This window comes from Lissotriton vulgaris, unplaced genomic scaffold (assembly GCF_964263255.1).
Source record: "Lissotriton vulgaris unplaced genomic scaffold, aLisVul1.2 SCAFFOLD_5497, whole genome shotgun sequence".
In the NCBI taxonomy this organism is placed as follows: domain Eukaryota; kingdom Metazoa; phylum Chordata; class Amphibia; order Caudata; family Salamandridae; genus Lissotriton; species Lissotriton vulgaris.
In genome coordinates this window covers 27,184-42,345 of record NW_028245672.1, presented here as the reverse complement: position 1 = coordinate 42,345, position 15,162 = coordinate 27,184, and the positions used below count along the sequence as shown (strand labels likewise).

Here is a 15,162-nt window from a genome sequence, read left to right as displayed (position 1 = left end):
ATCCCCTAAGGGTACGGACGCAAAATCTTTTGGAATGATGTATAACATTTGAAAAGATTCTGTAGTCTGCTATCAAATAAAAGGCAAATTCAATTGGTCAATGGCTAAAGGGTAACCCATGAAACATAGGGGATACGAGATATTATGGCAATGCGTGAGCCATAATATTTGGTATCCCCTTAGTAAATGATGTTGGAAAGCAAAAGGAAGGGTGCTATTTGCTGTAGAAATACTGTGCTCCCGCATCCAACATAAGGCAAAGTCAAATTGAAACCTGGAAACTTCTAACCTGAGAAACACTGTGGATACCTAACAGTATAGGCCATATAGGCTATTATAGTTGGTATCCCCTGAGGGTACTGAAGGCAAAATCTTGTGGAATTAAATACAAAATATGAAAAGATACTATAGTCTGCTATCAAACAAAAGGCAATTTCAACTGTTCAATGGCTCAAGGGTTAGCCATTAGGCATAGGAGATAAGAGATATTACAGCAATGCGTGAGCCATAATATATGGTATCCCCATAGTAAATGATGTTGCAAAGCTTAAGGAAGGATGCTGTTTGGCATATAAATACCTTGCTGCCGCATTCAACATAAGACAAAGTCAAATTTAATCCTGGTAAGTTCTAACCCGAGAAACACTGGGGATACCAAATATTATAGGCTGTGTAGGCTATTATAGTTGGTATCTCCTAAGGGTACGGATGCAAAATCTTTTGGAATGATGTACAAAATATGAAAACATACTGTAGTCTGCTATCAAACAAAAGGTAATTTCAACTATTCAATGGCTCAAAAGGTAACACATGAAACATTGGGGATACGAGATATTACAAAAAGGAATGAGCCATAATATTTGGTATCCCTATAGTAAATGTTTTTGGAAAGCAAAAGATAGGGTGCTATTAGGTAAAACAATACTATGCTCCTCCAGCCAACATAAGTCAATGTCAAATTGAATCCTGGTAACTTCTAACATGAGAAACGCTGGGGATACCAAATATTATAGGCCCTATAGGCTATTATATTTGGTATCCCTTAAGGGTATCAGATGCGAAATATTGTGGAGTGATGTACAAATTTTTAAAAGATACTGTAGTCTGCTATCAAACAAAAGACACTTTCACCTATTTATTGGCTCAAGTGTAACCCATGCAATAAATGGGATACTAGATATTACAGCAAAGCCGTAATATTCGGTATCCCCATAGTAAATGGTGTTGGAAAGCAAAAAGAATGGTGCTCCTTGGTATCAGTACACTGTGCTCCCCCATCCAACAAAAGGCAAAGTCAATTTGAATCCTGGTAACTTCCAACCCGAGAAACACTGGGGATACCAAATATTATAGGCTGTATATGCTATTAAATTTGGTATCACCTAAAGGTACGGATGTAAAATCTTGTGGAATGATGTACAAATATGAAAAGATACTGTAGTATGCTATCAAATAAAAGGCTAATTCAAGTGGTCGATGGCTAAAGGGTAACCCATGAAACATATGGGATACAATATATTACACAATGGGTGAGCCATAATATTTGGTATCCCCATAGAAAATGATTTTGGAAAGCAAAAGAAAGGGTGCTATTTGGTATGAAAACACTGTGCTCCTCCATCCAACATAAGGCGAGATCAAATTGAATCCTGATAACTTCTAACCCGAGAAACGCTGGGGATACCAAATATTATAGGTCGTATAGGGTATTATAGTTGGTATCCCCTAAGGGTACGGACGCAAAATCTTTTGGAATGATGTACAACATTTGAAAAGATTCTGTAGTCTGCTATCAAATAAAAGGCAAATTCAAATGGTCAATGGCTTAAGGGTAACCCATGAAACAAATGGGATACTAGATATTATAGCAATGCGTGAGCCATAATATCTGGTATCCCATAGTAAATGGTGTTGGAAAGCAAAAGGAAGGGTGCTATTTGGTATAGGAATACTGTGCTTCCCCATCCAACATACGGCAAAGTCAAATTGAATCCTAGTAAATTCTAACCCGAGAAACACTGGGGATACCAAATATTATAGGCCGTATAGGCTATTATAGTTGGTTTCCCCTATGGGTACGGATGCAAAATCTTGTGGAATGATGTACAAATTTGAATACATACTGTAGTCTGCTATCAAACAAAAGGCACTTTCAATTATTCAATGGCTCAAGGGAAACCCATGAATCAAATGGGATACTAGATATTACAGCAATGCGTGAGCCATAATATTTGGTATCCCATAGTAAATGGTGTTGGAAAGCAAAAGGAAGGGTGCTCCTTGGTATCAGTACACTGTGATCCCCCATCTAACAAAAGGCAAAGAAAAATTGAATCCTGGTAACTTCCAACCCGAGAAACACTGGGGATGCCAAATATTATAGGCTGTATATGCCGTAGAATTTGGTATCACCTAAAGGTACGGATGCAAAATATTGTGGAATAGTGTACAAATATCAAAAGATATTGTAGTCTGCTATCAAATAAAAGGCTAATTCAATTGGTCAATGGCTAAAGGGTAACCAATGAAACATATGGGATACAGTATATTTCAAAATGGGTGAGCCATAATATTTGGTATCCCCATAGAAAATGATTTTGGAAAGCAAAAGGAAGGGTGATATTTGGTATGAAAATACTGTGCTCCTCCATCTAACATAAGGCAAGGTCAAATTGAATCCTGGTAACTTCTAACCCGAGAATTGCTGGGGATACCCTGATATTATACAGGCCTTACCAGAGAACTATCAGATGGTCCGCCTGGATAGACCGAAAGGTAGAGGAGGTGGAATTGCGATTGCCTTTAAACAACAGTGGGCCTGTAAACTTGAATCAATCTGTTTGGCAAGCTGTGAGGCAGGCTTTTTCACCATAACAATTGACGGTAATATAACTTTAAAAGGCCTGTTAGTCTACCGCCAACCAGGTCCTTTGTCTAGATTCAAAGGCAATCTGCTAGAGTGTATCACGGAAACAGCGCTTAGAAGTGATAAGTTTTTGCTTTTAGGTGACTTAAATACTCATCTAGATGATCCACTAGACAAAGGAGCGATGGAGCTCTGTGAGGAATTGAATACCCTACAACTAGAACTCAAGGGCCAGCTTCCCACACACAACCGTGGGCATCTGTTAGATCCCATATTCGCTAACTGGGAGGATGTCCGGGCTGCACCCCCAGAGCCCCTGCCCTGGACAGATCATTTCCTTGTCCCGTTTGACATTCACCTGCCTAAATACAAAGCTCATGCCACCGCCCCTCTCAATTACCCTCGTCGAAGGTGGGCAACATTCTCCTTGCCAGAGTTTAATAGGGCTCTCATGGCGGAAGGGCCCCCAGGAGGCCAGGATGTGACAATAGCAAATAAATTGCTTAATGATCGCATCACAGCCGCCCTGGACTGTACAGCCCCATTGGGTCGGCCAAAAAAAGGTGCCCACAGACAGACAACCGCTCCCTGGTTTGGGGAGGCACTGCGTCTCGCCAAAAGGGACTGTAAGCGGGCAGAGAGACAATGGAGAGTGGCATATGATGACTCGATGAAAGAGGTCTATCATATCAAGAGACGTATCTATCATAATAGAATCCGTATTGAGAAAGCTACATACTATGCAGACAGAATCCAGAGAGCAGAGAATTCTGCCAAGGAACTGTTTAGTATATATAAGTCCCTAGCCACCCCTAAAACTGCGAGTCTAGATAAAGATCTCTCAGTAGCAGCATGCAATCGCATCGCTACTTATTTTGGAGATAAAGTATCTAAAATATATGCTGCTTTCCCTGAAATGCCTCATGCAGCGGAAGAGCCAATGGACCTAGCAGCAGAGGAAGATGATGGTAATCAGTTACTTAACTTTATCACCCCTTCACCGGAAGAGCTAATCAAAATCTGTAGGTCTGTTAAATCTGGTTCCCCTCGAGATCCCGCACCCCCTAAAAGATTGAGCAACAGCTTGGAGACCTTGGAACCCTACATCAGGCATGTGCTAGATGTCTCTTTCCGTTCCAGTTCTATACCCAAGGACTGGAAACAGGCTGTGGTGCTTCCCCTCCGCAAGAAGCCTAACATTAGCTTTGAGAATTTGGACAATTTGCGCCCCATCTCCCTGCTGCCCTACCTCTCCAAGGTAGCGGAGAAGGTGGCAAACAAACAGCTAATGACATATGTAGAGGAAGGCAACCATCTTCATCCTACCCAATTTGGATTCCGGCCCCGTCATTCGACGGAGTCCGCCCTTCTGAGGGCTACTGAAGCCCTCCGGCAGGGTGCTGACGAGGGACAAACAATGGCGCTAATTTTACTAGATCTTAGCGCCGCGTTCGACACTGTGGCACATTCCATCCTGCTACAGTGTCTGGACAAGGTTGGGGTGAAAGGGGCAGCGTTGAAATGGATTTATTCATTTCTCACTGGCCGGGGTTTCCAAGTGAGGCAGGGTGACCACTACTCGGAGCGAATTCCTTTGGACCAGGGGGTGCCGCAGGGCTCGTCCCTGAGTCCAACACTCTTTAATCTTTATGTCGCTCCAATTGCCACCTTAGTAGAGAGTCACGGCCTCAGCTTGGTGTCGTATGCCGATGACACGCAGCTGGTTATCTCCCTATCGCGCGCACCCGATCTTTCGGCGGACATCTTCAGAGCATGCATGCAAGACCTGGCTGCCTGGATGTCCGCCAACTGCCTCAAGCTTAATGGAGGCAAGACCGAGGTGCTGGTCGTGGGGGGCCGCCAGTCTGCGTGGACGTCGGCATGGTGGCCATCTTCCCTGGGCCCAACACCCACCCCTTGCCAAAAAGCAAGGAATCTGGGCATTTGGTTTGATGCCGCCCTCACCTTTGGCCCTCAGATCAATCAGGTGGTGGGACAATGCTTTGGGACCCTCAAAAGCCTCAGAAAGACGCTGAAGTTTTTGCCTGTGAGAGCCCGACAGACCTTGGTACATGCACTAGTCACTTCGAAGATGGACTATGGCAATCTTCTGTATTTAGGTACCCTGGAGAAGAATCTCAGCCGCTTACAGGTCCTACAGAACGCTGCTGCACGACTGGTGCTTAGATTACCCAGAAGAGCTGCTTCTGCAGCGGCTCTCCGGTCCTTGCACTGGCTCCCGGTCAGAAGCAGGGTAGAATTCAAAGCACTCTGCACGTGCCATCGGATCATTCATGGGAAATCCCCTCTCCCTCTACAAGGACTCTTGACACCTTATGATCCTCCCCGCTCTCTAAGATCTTCTGGCTCTGGACTCCTGGCTGTCCCTAAGGTATCCAGAGCTCGGATGGGGGGTAGATCTTTTAGATACCTTGCAGCCGCCAGATGGAATCAGCTGCCCATGGCGCTACGACTAGAGCCATCTGAGTCAATTTTCAGAGCTAAGCTCAAAACTGCTCTATTCGCCCAGTAGGTGTGCCGCTTTTGTAGGGTCCAGGAATAAAGTAGCTCCTCAGCGCGGGGACACGCCACTGTGCGTCACCATGCGCTTTACAAAACCCCAAAATAGAAAATAGAAATACCAAATATTATAGGTTGTATAGGCTATTATAGTTGGTATCCCCTAAGGGTACGGATGCAAAATCTTATAGAATGATGTACAAAATGTGAAAACATACTGTAGTCTGCTATCAAACAAAAGGTAATTTCAACTATTCAATGGCTCAAAAGGTAACACATGAAACATCGGGGATACGAGATATTAAAGCAATGCGTGAGCCATATTATTTGGTAGCCTCATAGTAAATGATGTTGGAAAGCAAAAGGAAGGGTGCCATTTGGTATAGAAATACTGTGCTCCTCCACCCAACATAAGGCGATGTGAAATCGAATCCTGGTAACTTCTAACCCAAGAAACGCTGGTGATACCAAATATTATAGGCTGTATAGGCTATTATAGTTGGTTTCCCCTAATGGTACGGATGCAAAATCTTGTGGAATGATGTACAAATTGTGAAAACATACTGTAGTCTGCTATCAAACAAAAGGCACTTTCAACTATTCAATGGCTCAAGGGTAACCCATGAAACAAATGGGATACTAGATATTACAGCAATGCGGGAGCCATAATAGTTGGTATCCCCATAGTAAATGGTGTTGGAAAGCAAAAGGAAGGGTGCTCCTTGGTATCAGTACACTTTGCTCCCCCATGCAACAAAAGGCAAAGTCAAATTGAATCCTGGTAACTTCCAACCCGAGAAACACTGGGGATACCAAATATTATAAGCTGTATATGCTATTAAATTTGGTATCACCTAAAGGTACGGATGCAAAATCTTGTAGAATGATGTACAAATATGAAAAGTTACTGTAGTCTAAAGGGTAACCCATGAAACACATGGGATACTATATATTACACAATGGGTGAGCGATAATATTTAGGGCCCGATGTAGGTAATTTATTTTTACCACTTCTTAAATACCGAATCATATTTGGTATTTAAGAAGTGGTAAAATGGAGGGGGGGAGGGGATGTAGGTATTTCAGAATCGGTTAATACCGAATCGTTGAGATTCGGTATTTACCGATTCTGTAAATACCGATTTGGTAATGCCCATTGATTCCTATGGGCATTGAAGCCCATAGGAATCAATGGGCATTACCGAATCGGTATTTACCGATTCGGTAAATACCGATTGGAGCAAGGGTGCAGGGGGTGTCACTTTGACACCCTCTAGCACCCCAAATACAGGCATGTGTGCCATGTGGCACACAGACATGCCCTAAGGGCATGTCTGTCTGTCACATGGCACAGGTGTACATGCACAGATGTGCATGTACACCTGTATTCGGTATTTTATCACCCAATAGAATTGGGTGGTAAAATACCGAATTCTGAAGGCCTGTCGCACTGTAAACAGTGCTATCTACATCTGGAATTTACCGAATCGGTAACATTACCAATTCGGTATTTTACAGAATAGGTCAATTTACCGATTCGGTAAATTTACAGATTGTGCAAAATATTGCCTCCTACATCTCAATCACCAAATACCAGTCGGTAACGGCCTTGGTGACCTACATCGGGCCCTTGGTATCCCCGTAGAAAATGATTTTTGAAAGCAAAAGGAAGGGTGCTATTTGGTATGAAAATACTGTGCTCCTCCATCCAACATAAGGCGAGGTCAAATTGAATCCTGGTAACTTCTAACCAGAGAAACGCTGGGGATACCAAATATCATAAGTCGTATAAGCTATTACAGTTGGTATCCCCTAAGGGTACGGATGCAAAATCTTGTGGAATGATGTACAAAATGTGAAAACATACTGTAGTCTGCTATCAAACAAAAAGTAATTTCAAATATTCAATGGCTCAAAAGGTAGCACATGAAACATCGGGGATACGAGATATTACAACAAAGAATGAGCCATAATATTTGGTATCCCTCTAGTAAATGATGTTGGAAAGCATAAGGAAGGGTGCTATTAGGTATAGAAATACTGTGCTCCTCCAGCCAACATAAGGCGAGATCAAATTGAATCCTGGTAACTTCTAACCTGAGAAACGCTGGGGATACCAAATATTATAGGTCGTATAGGCTATTATAGTTGGTATCCCCTAAGGGTACGGATGCAAAATCTTGTAAAATGATGTACAAAATTTGAAAAGATACTGTAGTCTGCTATCAAATAAAAGGCAAATTCAATTGGTCAATGGCTTAAGGGTAACCCATGACACATAGGGGATACAAGATATTATGGCAATGTGTGACCCATAATAGTTGGTATCCCCTTAGTAAACGATGTTGGAAAGCAAAAGGAAGGCTGCCATTTGGTATAGAAATACTGTGCTCCACTACCCAACATAAGGCGATGTGAAATTGAATCCTGGTAACTTCTAACCCAAGAAACGCTGGGGATACCAAATATTATAGGCTGTATAGGCTATTATAAGTGGTATCCCCTAAGGGCACCAGAGGTAAAATCTTGTGGAATGATGTACAAAACGTGAAAACTGAAAAGATACTTTACTCTGCTATCAAATAAAGGGCACAATCAATTGGTCAATGGCTAAAGGGTGACCCATGAAACATAGGGGATACAAGATATTATGATAATGCATGAGCCATATTATTTGTTATCCCCTTAATAAATGATTTTGGAAAGCAAATAGAAGGATGGTATTTGGTGTAGAAATGCTGTGCTCTCCCAGCCAACATAAGGCTATGTCCAACGGAATCCTTGTAAATTCTAACCCGAGAAACACTGGGGATACCAAATATTATAGGCCGCATAGGCTATTATATTTGGTATCCCCTAAGCGTACTGGATGTCAATTCCTATGGAATGATGTACCCAATGGGAAAAGATACTGTAATCTGCTATCTAATAAAAGGCAACTTCAAGTGGTCAATGGCTAAAGGGTAACCCATGGAACGTAGGGGATGGGAGACATTACAGCATGGCTTGAGCCCAAATATTTGGTATCCCCTTAGTAAATGATGTTGTGCAGAAAAAGGAAGAGTGCTTATTGGCAAACGAATACTGTGCTAAGCCATCCAATATTAGACCACATCAAATTGAATCTTTGTAAGTTCGTACCGGAGAAACATAAGGGATACCAAATTTTATAGGCGGTAGAGTCCATTATATATGGTACCAGATATTACAGCAATGCCAAAGCTGTAATATGTATGCAAAACGGGTGGAATACCTGGGATCCAACTTCTTGATTTACAAATAACCACACTATATGCCTTTTGTTTTTAGGGTTGTTTATTTACTCTCTTTTTTCTTTAATTGTTTTGGAAGACTTCATAAGGGAAACTCTCTTATTTCCAGAAGATCATAAAAGTTATACCACAATCAACATTAATTAAATCAACAAATAAACATGACATTGGACAAAACTCAATTGTTGTTAAATGACAAACATACGATCAAAATGGCACAATATGTTAAAACCACATGGATAGGTCCGAAGCAGCGTCTGCACGCGTGCGTGCGAACAGGCCCGAGCGCATTAGGCGCGCATGCGCACAAGGGAAAGGCCCGGCAGAGACGCCTGACAGAGGCGCTGGGAGCTCGAAGGCCGCGCAGAGCCACGAGGTGCCCCAGAGTGACGCACACCTACCCAGTACAGCGCGACACAAGCGCTGAGACTGCATCGGTCTCCTCAGAGAGGAAAAGAAAAAAAATATATACAGACAGACGAGAGACTCATCGAACCAACAAGCATTGGTACATCCAAAGTGAGAAAAAAAAAGTTTTATAAGAGGAAAACACTTTCCTAGGGGCGGACAAACAACAAAGAGGCAATGTCAAACCCACCAGGCAACCAGAACCAGCAAGCAGCGCCACAACAGCAAGCAGCGCCACAACAGCAAGCAGCGCCACAACAGCAGGCAGCGCCACAACAGCAGGCAGCGCCGCAACAAGAAGTGCAACAGCAAGCAGTACCTCCAGCTCAACAAACACATCCATCAGCTCACTCGCAGAATCAGGCACTCCTGCCGTTCAGCGAGCTAATTGAACCTTCCACAGCAGCACCGAGGTGGGCAGTATGGATAGGACAACTGAACAACTACGTCATAGCCACTCGTGAAACCGATAACACAGTCAAACGCTCCCTATTACTGCACTTTGGGGGCACTGAAATCTACAAACTGTTCTCCCACCTTCCAGATACCGGCAACGCTAATGACTACGACGCCGCCGTGCGAGCACTCAATGCACACTTTGACCCCCAGCTCAACCCGCACTATGAGCGGTTTAAGTTCAGAAAATCTAAACAAAGAGAAGGTGAGACGATGGACGCCTTCCATGCCCGACTAAGGGAACTGGTGAGCACATGCGCCGAAGATGATCACACTAAAGAAGTTACAGCACAGATCATTCAAGGGTGCCGGAACAAGACTCTAAGAACACTAATACTGCGCCAACCCAACATCACGCTCGACGAGATTCTCATGCTCGCACGGTCACATGAGTTATCTGATGTCCGGTCGACAGCAATAGAGGCCGCCATGACGACTCAAGCGGAAGCAAGTGCCGTTGTAAAGAAAGAACGAGTTGACACCGTCCGCACATCAGGTAGAGGTGGACGGGGAAGATGGCCGACCAGAACCCCGAGACAAACATCCTGTGGATACTGTGGGCGTGATGAGCATAGTCAAGATGGGTGCCCTGCAAGAGGGAAGACATGTTCGAAATGTGGAACACCAAACCACTTTGCCAGCGTGTGCAGAGGAGGATTCCGCGGAAGAAACACAGCGGGGAGACGGACCGTAACAGGAGCAGTCAGGCAATTAAGTCTGGAAGAAACTCAAGAATCAAGATCCATGACAGCAAGACAACATCGCCATGCACGATTAGATGACTCCTCCACTGACGATGAAGGAGAGTGCTACTTCGTTTTGTTCACGAAAGACCTGAAAAGAAAGCGAAGACCCCAACCAAAGTGCCAAATTCAAATTGATGGGTCAGAAGTCACAGGGGTCATAGATACCGGTGCACCAGTGAATGTGATGGGTATACAGCACTACAAAAGCCTTAACCCGAGAACGCAGTTGACGCCTTCTAAAATCAAGATAATGACATACGACAGCCAGACTCCACTCCCTCTGCGTGGGAAAATGCAAGTACAAGTTAAAGCGGAAGACCGTGAAGTAACAACCACATTTCACGTAATCGACAAAGAAGCAGATCTGCTAGTAGGGAGCCACACAGCAGAGGACCTCAACCTAGTCGCGTTCGCCAACGCAGTCAAGACACTCCAAACGAAAGACATATTACAGCTGTTCCCGTCACTGTTCAAAGGTTTGGGCACAATTAAACAACAGCCGATCAAATTACACATTGATAAAGCCGTCCAGCCAATTGCTCTGAAACACCGGAGGATTCCGTTTCACCTAGGAGCAGCAGTCGAACAAGAACTGACACAACTTGAAAAACAAGGAGTCATAGAAAAAGTCACTGGACCAACGCCGTGGGTGTCGCCCATGGTGATAGCCGAGAAACCCCGTCAACCAGGGAAGATCCGAATTTGCATAGACATGCGGATGCCCAACAAGGCAATAAAGAGAGAAAGACATATAACACCCACCGTAGATGACATACTCACAGATCTGAACGGAGCCCAATGGTTCTCTAAGTTGGACCTCAACGCTGGATACCACCAACTCCGACTAGCCGAAGAGAGCAGGTACATAACGACGTTCTCGATCACCTCGGTCTTAGAATCTATAAGAGACAAAATTTCGGGATATCCTCAGCGGCAGAAATCTTTCAAAATACAATTCGAGAAATACTATCTGGCCTACAAGGAGTGTTAAATGTAAGCGACGATATCCTGATACACTCCAAGACCAGTGAGGAACATCACCAGCATCTGAGATCCACACTCAAGAGACTAGCTGAACATGGAGTAACACTGAATAAGGAGAAATGCAAATTCTTTCAGAAATCTATAGAATTCTTCTGCTACGTATTCAATTCTGATGGAGTTCAAGTTGATCCCAGGAAGTCACAAGCCATAAAGTATGCCTCAGCGCCGACCACTGCCTCAGAAGTGAGAAGCTTCTTGGGCATGGCCCAATACTGTACCAGGTTCATACCGAACTTAGCAACCATTGCCGAACCACTCCGCCATCTAACGAAAAAAGAGAGCCCGTGGAAATGGACAGATGTTGAGGAAGAAGCATTCAATAAAATCAAGAACGCCCTCCTAGATGGAACAACCATGGCTTATTTCAACACGACCAGACCCACCGAAATACTGGTCGATGCCAGCCCCGTTGGACTGGGAGCACTCCTCACCCAGGAAACGGAACCAGGAGTATGGGCGCCACTAGCGTTCGCGAGCAAGGCCCTCACCGCCACTGAGGCGAGATACTCTCAAATCGAGAGAGAAGCGTTAGCAGTAAAGTGGGCATGCAACCATTTCCATCTCTACATAACCGGACACCCCTTCAGAATGGTTACCGATCACCAACCACTGATTCCACTGTTCGAAGGCACAGAGCCTCATCCGCCACGACGAATCGAAAGATGGGCGATCCAAATCCAACAGTACCAAATGGATCTCGTGTACAGGTCAGGAGCAAAGAACCCGGCAGACTTCTTATCTCGACATCCCGCTAAGGAAGAAGCACAAGAAGAAGATCCCGAAAGACAGACCGAAGAGTTTGTGAATATGATATCACAGGGAGCATGCCCCCAAGCAATGTCAGCAGACAAAATCATGGAACAATATGCCAACGACACTGTCCTGAAGAGAGTAGAGAATGCGGTGCACACAGGGTCCTGGGAAGGCTTCCTGCATGTCTGGAGTGAGGCTGACCGCGCAACACTCAATCAGTTCTGGAAGATACATAACGAGATTAGCATCGCTGAGAATGGCCTTATCTTAAGAGGCTCAAGAGTGATAATTCAGACGACCCTGAAGGAACAAGCGACAGTGTTAGCACACGAAGGCCACCAAGGCACCAGGAGAATGAAGGCCCGTATGCGGGAAAAGGTCTGGTTCCCGAGCTTGGAGGACGCAGTTGACACCATAGTGAACAACTGTCGGGCGTGTCAGCTAACAGGAAGAACTGAAGCCCCTGCACTAATCATCACCGAGGAACACGCACCAGCACCATGGTCCTGGGTTAGCCTAGACTTTGGCAGTTTTCCGGACGGAAGGTTCAGTGTGGTTCTAGTGGACAGCTATACGAAGTACCCAATTGTGGAGGTAGCCCAGTCTACAAGTTTCACAAACATTCAACCTATACTGAGCAATACTTTTGCATTGTTTGGGATTCCTCAACAACTGAAAACGGACAATGGACCCCCCTTCCAGGGAAGTGAGTTCAAAGAATTTATGCAAAAACTAGGAATTCATCATCGCCGCATAACGCCACAGTGGCCTCAAGCTAATGGCGAAGTAGAAAGATTCATGAGGACAATTAATAAGGTGTTAAGAATATCTGCAGTAGAAGGAACCAATCCTGAAGATGCTCTTCAAAGCTTTCTACGGGAATACAGGAGCACTTCACACAGCACTACACAAAGATCGCCATGGGCTCTCATGTTCTCAGGCCCCAGGCGTGACTTGCTACCCATGGCAGAAGAATGGAGGCCTGAACCATATCATCCAGAGTGCACCCAAACCCGGAGGAGAAGAACTAACGACAAGGCAAGTAAGAAGAGAGGGGCTCAAGACAGATTGCTGGTCCCCGAAGATCGTGTGCTCATTCGAGCTCGGAGGCCTGGAGGGAAATTCAGAACACCATATGAGGTCGAGCCATGGATTGTCAGGACAAGCAGAGACACGGCAGTGACAGCTCGACGCGAAGGCGAAGAGGTAACAAGAAACGTGTCGTGGTTCAAGCGTATCCCAGCGATGCCTGCCAATACGGAGCGTCAGACAGGTACACCGGAAAGGCAAGACACCAGTAGTGAACCAACAGGTGTTACTTTGAGCAATTCGCCATCCACCCCGTCCACTGGGATCACTGAACCGCTGACTCCATCCACGAGAGTCTGCCCTGAGAACACTCCAGTAAGAGGGAGAAGGCAGTACAGCCTCCGACCAAATCCCAGGCCCAGTCAAAGACTTGCTGACTTTATGTGCTAATCTAATTTGTCTCAAAGGACTAATTTGGGAAGGGATGTAGCGTTCTAGTTGTTGGTAGCTCCGGCCTCGGCCGGAACTACGTACACAAATTGTATCACCTTCTGGCCAGGCGTGGCCAGAAGGCTATAAATAAATGGTCGGAAGTCGCACGGGACTTCCGGTCCGACCAACTATCCATGTTCACTCGTGTCTTGTCTAGTCATTTATATATATTTATATCACCATATGCCTATGCACTCACCCCTCTACAGTAACCCAACGCCTTGATGGAATGGTTCCACTCGTTCTCTTTGGATTAAATCACCATCTGAAAAACTTCAGTTACATGTGAGTGAATCGGCGATTCATGTTGATCAAACCCCTTTGACTCGTGCAATTGGTATGAATGAATCATATGCCTTTTTGCTTTTCCTCTGCAGTTTTGAGATGACCATGCTGGCATCAATTCTCTACGAGGATTTTAAAGACTCTAATTAACAAGTGATTTTCTCCTGAGATCCTGGTCTTTTGTATGCGGAGTATCACGCAAACTGAATTAAAGCGAACCTTTCACCCTGCTTTCCAGGTTCTTTTTTCTGACGTTTTCCTGTCCCATGTTGAGAGCCGGACGGCCCAACTGCCCATGGTAATTGATCCTTGGTTTTTAACCTATTTGACACTCCTGTTTTTTAGCAATCAGTAATAATTATTTCACCTCATTCCACAGATTCCTTGCCCCCCGGATCCCCTTTGTCCTGATGAAGACCCCACTTTAAGGTTAACGTATACCTACCTGTTAGTCCAGGGGTTGAAACGTCGACGACTACAATTATACACCTGCCGACGCAACCAACAATGCAAATTATTGAACAGTAGCGTTAGCATGGTGGTTTATAAATTTTAGGGCATTGGTTGCTCCAATTGTGAATACTGGCTCAGTGGTTTGAAGCCAGATCGAGAATTTTTGTATATATTGTCATCATTATTGTGTATTGTTCGCTGCTTTGCACTATGATCGATTCTGCACATCCCTTTTCCTCACATTTACACTCATTCTTACTCCCTCTTTCCCTGGGGCACCTTTTTATAATGGATTGAGTTCTAAAGAATGTTTACAGCATAAATATGCATTGCGATTAGATAACAGTGTGTATAAGGAAACTCATGGATTTTGTTGTATTTTGTGATATATACTTTGTGTACTTTTAGATACATCCCACTGGGACCCCTCTTTTTGTATGATATAGCACCCAGGTCCCAGTGACTTTTTGGGTAAACCCCCCTTCTGTATAACGTGTCTGGGCAGTTACAGCAACACAAGTTTGGCAGGAGTGTTTTGTAATACAATACATGCTGAATACCTGAAACGGTTATCTGCATCTTTGCAAGGCATACAAAATGTTTCTGGAGTGTGCTTTGGGTATAGGTATACTTCTGATTTAAGAGGCTAGACTATTGTTTTTTCAGAGTGCAGCGCAGCCTTATTTCTTCTTCGTAGTGCTTCAGTGAATGTATAGGTCAGGCTTTTGGTGAGAGAATAAGGACTTTCACTTATCCCATCAACAAAAGCAGTACATTAAACATTCTGGGACTGTACTACAGATGAGTGCGCCAGCGCTAATTGTCGCTGTGCACCAGA

The 15,162-nt window shown here is 44.5% G+C and overlaps 1 long non-coding RNA gene across 1 annotated transcript; it reads left to right on the top strand.

Moving 5' to 3' along the window:
* Positions 1-13,961: 13,961 nt before the first annotated feature.
* LOC147666318 (uncharacterized) lies at positions 13,962-14,342 on the top strand. The gene is made up of 3 exons (XR_015304842.1): positions 13,962-14,024; positions 14,110-14,169; positions 14,251-14,342. It is a non-coding gene; the product is annotated as an uncharacterized LOC147666318 (long non-coding RNA).
* Positions 14,343-15,162: the final 820 nt, after the last annotated feature.